Genomic DNA, 11,258 nt, shown 5'->3' with positions numbered 1-11,258 from the left:
GATAAGATAAAACCTTATCTTCCGCCTTAAGGTACTGTGGAAGACCTGTAGGGAGAAGTAATTTTCTATTAGTGATAATTTTGAGGAAAAAGACTCAAATACTGGTAGATTATTAGATTTTAAAGACGACTATACATAAATTGAGATACAGAAGCAAGTGTAGTGACTGAGTTTCCATTCAGGGGCAAGCAATGCAATTCAATAAAAATTCATGGAACTTCAGACCCTATGCCCAGAATACAAAGTGAATAAGATGTGGTTATTCACTTGTGGTTGCTCTTGAAAAAGCTTATGATCAAATAAAAATGTAAAATTATACCCATTATCATTTTTGAAAAGTCATCAAATCCTAGGCATTAAGCTTAAGTACTTTATAAAAAATTCTTCTCATTTAATCTTATAATAACTTTGTATTATCTCACTAAGCCAAAAATGTTGAGATGCTTTCCCAGCCTTCCTTGCAGCTAGGGTGCTGATATGCAATCGCAGTCAGGATCCATCCTACTCTGGACTTTGAATTGAGATCTTGGGAATCAAAAAGCCTGAAAGGTGGTGGGGCCAGAAATTCCGGCGTCCATAAATGGCCTCTCAGGGGCATTCAGAACCTGCTATCCATGGTGTTGGTGTTAAGTGGCAGGATTGTCCTTATGGGACAGCACTTCTCTGCTCAAGTCAGTGAGGTTTTGTTTTGGTTCGTTACAACCAGGAAGTCTGGCTGACGGAGGTTTTTTTCCATGGAATCTGTGGCTTTTGAGTATTTCCGTCCGCAAAGCGGTGTGCTGCATATTGTATGTAATTATCATTTTTAGCCGCTAGATGTCACCAGCTAAACCGTATAGCATTTGTGAGACCTAGGACACTGAGGCAAGCCAAAATTTAAAATGATTTATGAAAAATAGAAAACCTGAACAGACCAGTTACTAAAATAATGTGTAAAACTTTATTCAAAGACGTTTAAGAAGTGCTAAATAAGTGGATATAAGCAAAATATCAGTTTGGGGGCACCTAGGTATCTCAGTCAGTTGAGCTACCTGACTTTTGGCTCAGGGCAAGATCTCTCAGTTGGTGGGTTCGAGCCTCTCATCAGGATCCCTGTTGTCAGTGCAAAGCCCACTTCAGATCCTCTGACCCTCTCTTTCTCTGCACCTCCCCCACTCACACTGTCTCTCTCAAAAATAAAAAATAAACATTAAAATATGTGTGTATATATATGTATATATATATAAGTTTTTAAGAATTATGGAGGTATTTTCTTCATCTGTGAATTGAATAAATATGTGTTCCTCCACAACACGAAGATGGATAAGATTGCTTATCTTAGTAACTTGAAATATGTCACACTGAAGGTATAAATTCTTATTTGAAGAGAACAGTATTTTCAAGAGGATAAAATTTTATGCATACAACAAGAATCGTGGTCCTTTAAAATGTCCCTTTTCTTTGATTTTTTATTATATTCTGCCTTAGGATAAGAAAAATGGATTTACTTGCAGATGTGTTCATTAATAGGGGAGAAAAAGCTTTTATTTAAACGTAAAATTCAGCTCATGTTAGAGAAGGCTATAAATGTATACCAAAAAAAAGTGTGTGTATATATATATGTATATATATATATATATATATATATATATATATATATATACACAACCTATCAGAACACTCACTTTCTGCTTTGGGTTTTATTCAAAACATAGCTTTCCACTGATTATTGTTTCCCCTTTGGTCAGCCCCCTCATTACTGCCTGCAAATCTTCACCCATTCATTACAAAGTTACCAAGTTATTCTTTTCTCCTTATCCTGGAACATTATTATTCCCCTTATTCTGGTTACTGGAAGGTACACACTCCATGGCAGGTGGCAGGCCAAACTCCTAATCAAATGTACGGATTACACAACAAATACGGGCAAGGTAAGTAAGGAAAGTTCAGTGCCTGTGTCTTCTGCTTGCTGTATGTGTCAGCTTTCTGCTTCCCACGCAGGCAGGTCACGGTGCTGGTACACCCTCTGTCACTCTCCTAATTAAACATGGCTTTCTGGGAGGAGATCCCTTCACCTGGCACCTCTGGAAAGTTTTTTGGTCCCCTGCCCCAATTATGCAGCCATTGGCTGCCTGCTTACCCACCCTTTCACCAGGGAACCTACGCACGCCTTCCCTCCCAACATGCCCTTTGCTTCAGAACTCCTCTGGACCCCCTTTAGTTCATCCTGCCCATGCCACCCAAATCCCCACTGAGCTCTACCTGTATCTCGACCAGTCATGACAGCGTAACAGTCTGTGCAATTACCCACCCTTAACCATGAGTCACCAACAGCAACCTTCCTTTTCTCTCTTCCTCCCCCCCTCTTGCAATCTACCCAGAAAGGTCTGCTTCTTTCAGCACATCTCTAATTGCTGGAATTTTAGGAAGAGTTGGCAAGATATTTGGGGTGGGGATGAGTGAGGAGTGTCGCTTGGACTTCTCCCCTAAATTTTATCACCAGTTTTCTCTTCATAGGAACAGGGTTTGTTCTGGGAACATGTATGAAGAACTGGTTCCCTTCCTTCCACAGGGAAACTTCTGCGAAGACATTTTGAAGGCCCCTGAACAAATGATTCCCAGCAGAGTGGCACATCCCTGAAACCTTGAGGGTAATGGGAGGTGGTTTTCTCCTCAGACCCGTGCCCTGCTGGAGAGAAGAGCCATAGTGAGGAAGGTTTAGCTGAAACTACTCTGACTCAGCTTCGCAGTTCTGCTCTTCTTAGCCCACTAAAGGAGAATGTGAAAAAATAACAGAAAAGTGGGGACCGCCTTATATCAAGCAGGCCTCAACCCTTACCTCATTATGGTTCCCCCATCCTGACAGTGAAGGATGGTGAAGAAGGGGGGGGGGGGCCCTTGAGAGAGACAGGCGTGCCATGTGCAGATACAAGAGTCTGCAGAGACGTTTCTATCCTCCATTTACTATTTCCCCTCTCACTCCTTCCCCACAAAAGTTTAGTTGCTTGTGACACGTTAAAAAAAAAAAAAAAAAAAAAGCAACATCCAGATTTCAGAAACTGGAGGCACTTAGAACTATGTCGTCTTATTCCCCTATTAGACAAACAATTTCACAGAATACCGACCTCACACAAGTTTAATCTCAGACTGTAATAAAATGAGACAGAGCAAGGCCACTTTTTCATTTTGTCCAAGCACACATAAAAACAAGGTCACTGTGCAACCCATAAAATATCAAACATCCTTCTCTCCTGTTGCCGGAATGACTGCTATTCCTTACCCAAGTATGGATATGTGCTTGCTTTCTGACAACATCCAATATGGAGAAAATCTCCATTTTCTTAGACCTTCTGCCAGGTCACTCAGCTAAATCCTGAGTTCTGTCATAGGCTCTTGCTGACAACCCTCTTACTGAGCAACCTCACAGTTTCTCATGCTGGGCATTTTCCCTTGCTGGAACCCGTAATAAACCCAACCCAGTTAACTGTAGGTGCGTTCCCAGCAGTCTTCGGGGCATTGACACCTGTGTAAAGACACTACTGAGCATTCGGGAAATTTTTATTGAGCACCTTCTATAAACCAGGTTCCCACCCTAAGTCCTAGGAATACTGATCAAAGCAAACAAAAACCCCTGCCCTACAAGGCTTGAATCTTTGCAGGGGAGACAGACAATAAACAAGATGAGTAAATAAAGTAGATAGTACCTTGGAAGGTGGTAACGGCAGAGAAAAAAATAAAGCAGGATTCATTTTAGATGGGAAGGCTTCACTGATCTGAAAGAGAAAAGGAGTAAGCCTGGAAGTTTGGGAAAGCATGGGAGGAACACAAATGCAAAGGCCCTGAAGCAGGAGGATCTCTGCCCTGTTTGAAAAACTTCAAACAACCCAGTGACTGGATAAAAGAGAGAGGTAAGAGACAGGGTCTTGTAGGGCCTTGTTGGGACTCTGGCTTTCACTCTACGTGTGATGGGAAAGAATTAGAAAGGTTTGAGAGAAGAACGACCTGGTCTGAACTGGCCTTAACTGGATTCCTCTGGCTGCTGTGTTGAGGCCAGCCTGAAAGGGAAAGGGCACAAGAGAGAAGCAGCAGAAGCCGATAAGGAGACTCTTGGAATAATCCGGAACACAGATGAATGTCGTGGAATCCAGATATTCAGAAGTTCACGGTGTTTTTAATGATCGCCACAATGAAAACTAATAATATTAAAAATCTATAAATTAATCCTGCTAGTTTGCGTTTAATTGTGATTGCAACTCCAAATTCTAAATAGAGGGGAATACTCTGGGAATGCTTTGAAAAACATACACACCCATCCAGTAATGTATTTGTGAAAGGAATTAATTTTCCAAATCTACAACTCTTCTTTTTTTCATGATATTGAGATTTTTTTAATCAAAACCTTTAAGGTGCCAAGTGTCTGCCTCTAAATCCATAAGGTTTAAAAAGGTATCCTCAAAGTCCTAATCCCTAAATGGGGATCCCAATGAACCCCGTTTTTTTTGGAAATTTAAAAATGCAATGTTTTATTTCCAAACCTTTGAGGAAAGGGTTGGCCAAAGTGATATTTTGCTAATAATAGAACTATAAGCATAAATATTTATCAGAATGGAAGCTACAGCACGGCCACTGAGTTCAAAGCTGTACCCTCAGCTCTGCAGAACTAATTGTTAATCTGCTTTTAATAAAAGCTTATTAAAGCAAACGCCAATAATAGGCTTCTGTTTTTCCCTCTGAAGGATGTTCCTGCCTTAGTCTGATTGTCAACTGGTGTCTTATCCTGATGGTTCTTAAATTCTTCTCATGAAATATCAACATTGTGAAAATTGGCTGTTCCAGCAGGAGAAAAAATACACTTTGATGGATAGAAGTTTCTCAATTAAGTTTTTCCCCTACATTTTTCTTAAAAACTCAGTGCCATTGATTTAAATAGAATCCACTCTATGATGATATCCTGTAAGTCCCACAATTCATCATTAGGTACTGAGTTTTATTATAACTCTATTTTGTGTTACATCAAAGAGCACTGATGTCCCTCCGTCTGAACAAAATTTAAAACTACTGGACTATCTTGATTGTATAAAACCACTTCCCTTCTCTTCCCTCATTCCTAAAAGATAAACTTAAGTTTTGTGAGTATATAAAAATGACTATTTCAGTGTCACTCTTGCTCATGGAAAATTCGCTCTTCAGTGGGAAAGGCCACATTTTTTTATGAAGCAAGAACGATTTGCATGTTATGAAATGTTATCTGAAAGAGAGTATAATTGTCCTTATGCAAAAGTGTATATACTTAGTCTTTGTCAAAAAAGTATTACTTTCCTTTAGGACTTGAAATTTCTTGCAGCCAAGATCAACAGCTTTCTTGGAAAAGCACACAAAGTCTCAGGACCACGTTTTGCATAAAATGTTCCCTCTGTCAACCTGTTTTTAACTAAGCTCCTTAAAATAACATTAGGTTAATTTGAATCTTCAGCTTTCTAATTAATGTTTGTGAACAGTAAATCAATCTAGTGGTCTGTGAAATGTTACATAAGTCCTTTCAATGTCCATAGTCAAGATGATAACTTACAACACCCCCTTCCTCCAAGATATGACCCAAGTCATTGACTGGAAGAACTGGGATATTAGGCAGGGTAAACAAACAGAAACTAGGGAAGGGGAGCTGAGGCAGAACCCCAGGCCTGGGGACAGGAACCATACTTACACAGGAGAGTTTGACTTGGATTCTTCACATACTAGGTCTGAATGTCAGGGCACAAGATTGGAGTGGAAGCTGCAGGCATGTGAGACACCAAAGGTTGTAGTCAGATCACAATATTTTAATTTAATTTAATGGCTTAATTTTATATCCTGCCTGAGTTGTGACAGGAATGTCTTGGAAACTAAGGTTGGACTGGCTTTTTTACAAATGGCACCCATCTCTCTGTATAGCATACATATTTTAACACGGTAAAAATCTGAGCAAGGTAAAATGTGCAGGCACAGACTCCAAATTGTTTGTAATGAGGAAAGAGTAAATGACCATGGTGCATTCCCAAAGGAAACGGAAAACTGGAAATTTCTATCTGAATTACAAATGCACAAAACTTTTTACCTAGAAATTCTGCTTCCATGTTATTCATTGCAGCATTGCCCATAATCATCAAGTTTGGAATCGAATGTCCATTATTCAGAAGTTGTGAAACTGTGGGCTTCTACCCAATGGAATATTATGCAACTATACAAAGAATGAAGTTGTTTCTACATATTGACATGGATATTCACCAGATACCATAATTATTCTTTAAGGTATATGTTTTTATATACATATTCATACATATATTTAACATTTTTTAGAAATAAGATGTGTATAGAATACTGCCATTATTTTTCTGAGAAAGGGATATACTTATATTTGTATTTATATTTATTTGTTCATGTATATGTATATAGTTTGAGTACTAAGAAATATATCTGGAGGGACACTCAAGGATTAGTTATGTTGCTTGTCTCCAGAAAGGAGAGCTGGTGGCTGAGGGGAAAAAGTGGATGATATTTCTTTGAGTGGCAACTTCTGAGACTCTTGTCCTATGTTGATGAAGCAGTTATTCAAAACCATTATTTGAATCAAAAAATAATAGAGTTCTCTTGAAACAAAAAAAAAGAAGAAGATATAAACTGATTCTGATTATAGGGAATCAGGCATGGCTTCCTGAAAAGTTAACATCTGAGTTGGATTTTATTATATAGATCATTTTTTTATCAAGTTATTTGAGAAAAGGTATGCTTTTCTGAAATCTGGCAAGAAAAGCCCTTTTTAGGAAATAAGAAAGTCCCCTCCCCCCTTTATTTGTAGTTGAGGTAAACACCATCAGCCAACACTTTAAGTTACCACTGTATACTGACATGTGGGTATTAAGAGCTAATTATAGCTTGGTTAATTATCTATGGTAAAGAAAAACTAATGGTGGTTAATGGTTTAGTAGATGTTCAGTAGAAACATAGAAGATTGGCTTGAAGAAATTGATTAGTAGTATTACGCACCACAAAATGCTGTGCACAATATGAGTACATTATTTCTTACAAGTGGAAAAAGATGCTATAGAGAAATAGGACTTCTCTGATTGTAAACAGTGCAAAACTCCAGTCACAACCATAAAAGTACTTGGAGGGACTGAATATGAAAAAGATGCTTTGGTTCTTCTTCTTTCCTTGACTATGTTGTAGTTTTGGAAAATTATCCAACCTAATTATAAATAACTCAGGAGGGTGGATTTTACCTATTCAACTTCAGATCATTTTTCCTTGGATTTCTTAAGCACTTTAATTCCATTGTATTTTATCCAGTTATACCTTTCTGACAAAGCTTAAATTCTGACAGTTTTTTTTCTAATTCTTCAAATGTTCCTGGCATTATTTTTATTCCTTTTTATTCTTCCTCACACTTCTCTCTAATAAATACTTTCTCAAATCTTACTGCTTTTACAAAATTTTGTCCAACTATCCTTTTGGGCTATTTTACAACACAAAATAAGGACATTTCAGAGGTCGTATAACAGAAGCCAGTATGAAGCAGAGCTCAAAATCTTAGACTCCAGGGCTAGTTACCATTATCAACACACTAGAACAAGTTTCACTGTCTGTCATATTCAGTTTTTACTATTGTTGTTTCAATTAGTCTTTCCAATGTGTCACAATACTGTCTTTTGGGGGGATGATGATGACGAATAATGATTGTATATTATAAATCCAAACACAGTATAGATGTCTGTTTTCTGCTTATGAGCTACATAAAGTGTTGGCTGTTGAAAATTAAAATTATGAACTTAAATTCTAATCTTTAAAATTTATGAATATTGGATGGAATCTTGCCCACCACCCCTCCCCTCATGCCTCTCTGCAACTCTGTAACCCTCTTGCTGACATTGCCACACAGGACAGATTTTCTGCCCAAGATCTCTCTGAATTGAATTGCTCTCTGGACTTCTCACCACTGTGGTCTGATCTCCTGGTACTCAACTGAATCACACCTGAGTTTGTAGTGCCCACTGACATGGCAACTAATGTTTCCTACCTGAAATATCTCCATCAACCTTTGGTAAACCTGAACACAAACTGTCAAACTCATTAAAATTAAGCTATCTAAAAAGATTGTGGCACATGAGGAAAGCAAGAGCTTGTGAAATCATGTTTGCATGTATTTTTCTTTACTCTTTAGGTTTTGATCTTGTATGATCAGCTATGTAGCTATCTCTTATCTTCTTCCAAGGCACTAGGCTTTCACTACAGATACACCTGCTGGATGATGATGAAACTCTTGATGTTGCAATGGGCTGTGCCAGTTAGGCTAATCTCCATCAGGTTTAAGTAACAGATAGTATGTAGTAATTATTGTGCAACCAAGTGGATTATGCTTTGTTTCCTAAAAAAATAATAACAAACTGTTGAAACACCAAATACAGTATCTAACTAATCAATAATTTGCATGCATTTTAAACAGATCATTAGAGAATGTGTCCTCTACTTTGGTTATCCATTCACATGATATGAGAACTGTGTTACATTTGGATATTGGTAAAGAAAGTTGAGTTTCTGCATTAATGGTAGTTAATGATAAATTGATACTTTTTCATACAAAGATTTTTTAATTTTTTAAAAATAAGTTTATTTAATGAAAGCCATCAATTGCTATCTAATTTTGCAAACCATATAACTTGAAAATGTTTGGAAATAGATTTTAATTTCCAAATGTAACCTTGAAAGGGTCTCCTATTACAATGAGAAAATTCAGAAATGTTCCAATTGCAGGTTCTGGGTTGGACTAAGGATCAAGTGAGGTTGTTCTGGAATGCCTATGACAGAGGTAGAGCAATTCCAACCAATTCTTGAGCCACCCAGTATAATAGGTCTAAGAAATAGAGCTCCTTGAAGAGTGAGATGTGTTGTTTTCAAATATTCTTGATAAGACGGAACATGGAACTCATTTATTTGGACCAATTATGGGCACTGGGCCTGTGCTCACTTAAAAGACTTCATTCTGTGAAAAAAAGACAACTGGAAACTGTTCCTGTCAGAAATTCGCAGCATCTACACTTCTATTACATGTTGAAAAATTCAAGGAATGTGCTACCCTAAGGAGACTAACAGTTCAACAAACAAGTAATTATAGATGATGATGTAAGTATAACTTTACTGAACTTGATGAAGCTTTTTCCGAGAAAGAACCAGGTTCACAAAGTTTATTGCTAAGAAAATATGGTAGGTATCATAACTCTCAAAAAATCGTAAAGAATATGAACTCTGAATCTCTGCACATGAATTTTTTATAACTTGTTATTTTCTAAAGTTTTTTTTTTAACTTTTTCCATTTAGCATCTTTTCAACTCTTTTCTCATGACTCCACTTAAATGTTAAAAATCTGTGAACACTTCAACATGATATCTTCCCTCCATCATCAAACTGGATTCTGATTTACAAACTAGGCTGAAATAAATCAACATCAGTATCTAGATTCAGGAACTGGCAAAGAGGTTAGAGATACCAAATTTTATTACACTATGTTATTCAGCTCATAATTCTTCAAATCTTTTATCTTACTTTTGATATATGTAGCCAGTGAAGTAGACAAATTTTTTCTTCATCATTAGGAAATTTCTTGACTTTAAAGCTTTCTCTCTCTACATTAAATGGTTTATGATTTATCTTTCTTATATTGTTTTGGTACTTGTTCTTTCTTTTCTGGAAAATCTAAATCTGTCTATCTATGTGTATATCCTTTGCCCAATTGCTAAGAGATTTCCTTATTGGAAATATCTTTTGATTATCATCTCTAAGTATTCATTCTCTTTATCAGTATTTGGAAAGAAAAAACCTATTTATATGAAAAAATCCATTTTCTGAACCCTTTTAAATGTCATATATTTCCTTAAAACTGAATTATTTTTCCAAATAAGTTCTCTAATACTGCCCATCAGTGTAGATACGATAACAATGGAACAGATCTTTAAAAATATCCTTCACTAAAAACTATGCAAAAATAAAATCTTTAAAAAATAAAATAAAATAAAATCTTTATCCAATAAAGAAATGCTCTTATAGTCTAAATAAAACCATTTAGGTATATAAAGTTAGCTTGAGGAATCCTTCACAGCTATCAGTTATAAAAAAATATTAAAATTGTAGCTCAGTCATAAAGCCATACATTCCTGTGCCTTATTTACAGTTAGTTTTCTAATCTACTCTGAGGAACACATTCTGATGCTATTGTGAGTTAAGTATTAGGTTATGATAACCCAACATATTGCAAAAAGGTGCTTTTCAAAGAAATTATGCATGTAGAGGAGAAATGAAGCAAGCCTTGAATAGTCATTAACATGACAATCATTTTCAAAAACAAGTGTATAATAAAAAACTAACTGAAATTTAACTTATAACTGTCAGTGACAAATGTATTTTGTACAGTGTTAGCTTCGTAAAAGCAAGCTCACATTTTGAAAGGTACAATATTTGAAAAGTAAATAAAGTTAGGCCAGAAAAGAAATTGGGGTATTCCAAGAAATAAAACAAAATTAGTTTTCTTCTAAGTCCCCTAAGAAAGCATATTTTTAAAAACAGTCCTTAAATTTTTTCCAACAGAACAAAAAGTATATTTTACCTTTGCTTTTGTTTGCTGCTGGCCCTTTAGTCACCTGATGCCAAGCAGAGGTTGAGTGGCAAAGGATGCCTGTGGTGGCTCAGAGAAACATGTCATTACAGGGGTGACTCAGTCCTCCAAGTTAAACTGGAGGGTTGCATTAAATCTCTTTATAACCAAACTCAGACTGTCTTAAAAGCATATTGGTATAAATGACCATTGCTTTCTGAAAATACCCAACTTAAATTCACTGACTTAAGAAGAACCTTTGATTGAAACTTTAGTTGGAAAATAGAGAGGTAAAGAAAACTATACTTAAAAGATTTCCAGATTAAAGAGAAAATAGGAGATCAAGTGCTTTGTGTACTACAATGTATATTATTTAAAAAATAGATTCTAATGGGCTGTCTTTGATCATAATGGAATAATTAACTCTTGGTAAGTCATTAACTATCATCCTGAGTAAATATAACATGAATTTACTAGAACAAATGGTTCAAGATGATGCACTAAGCACATATATTTACTGCATCATTTTCAGCATACGTCCTTAGAAAAAAAATATTATATGGGGCCTCTGGGTGGCTCAGTTAAGCATCTGACTTTAGCTCACGTCATGATCTCACGGTTTGTGAGTTCAAGCCCCACATCGGAATCTGTGCTGACA

Source organism: Panthera leo, chromosome A2 (assembly GCF_018350215.1).
Source record: "Panthera leo isolate Ple1 chromosome A2, P.leo_Ple1_pat1.1, whole genome shotgun sequence".
NCBI lineage: Eukaryota > Metazoa > Chordata > Mammalia > Carnivora > Felidae > Panthera > Panthera leo.
The sequence above is the reverse complement of the archived record's forward strand: the minus strand, read 5'-3'. Positions refer to the sequence as shown.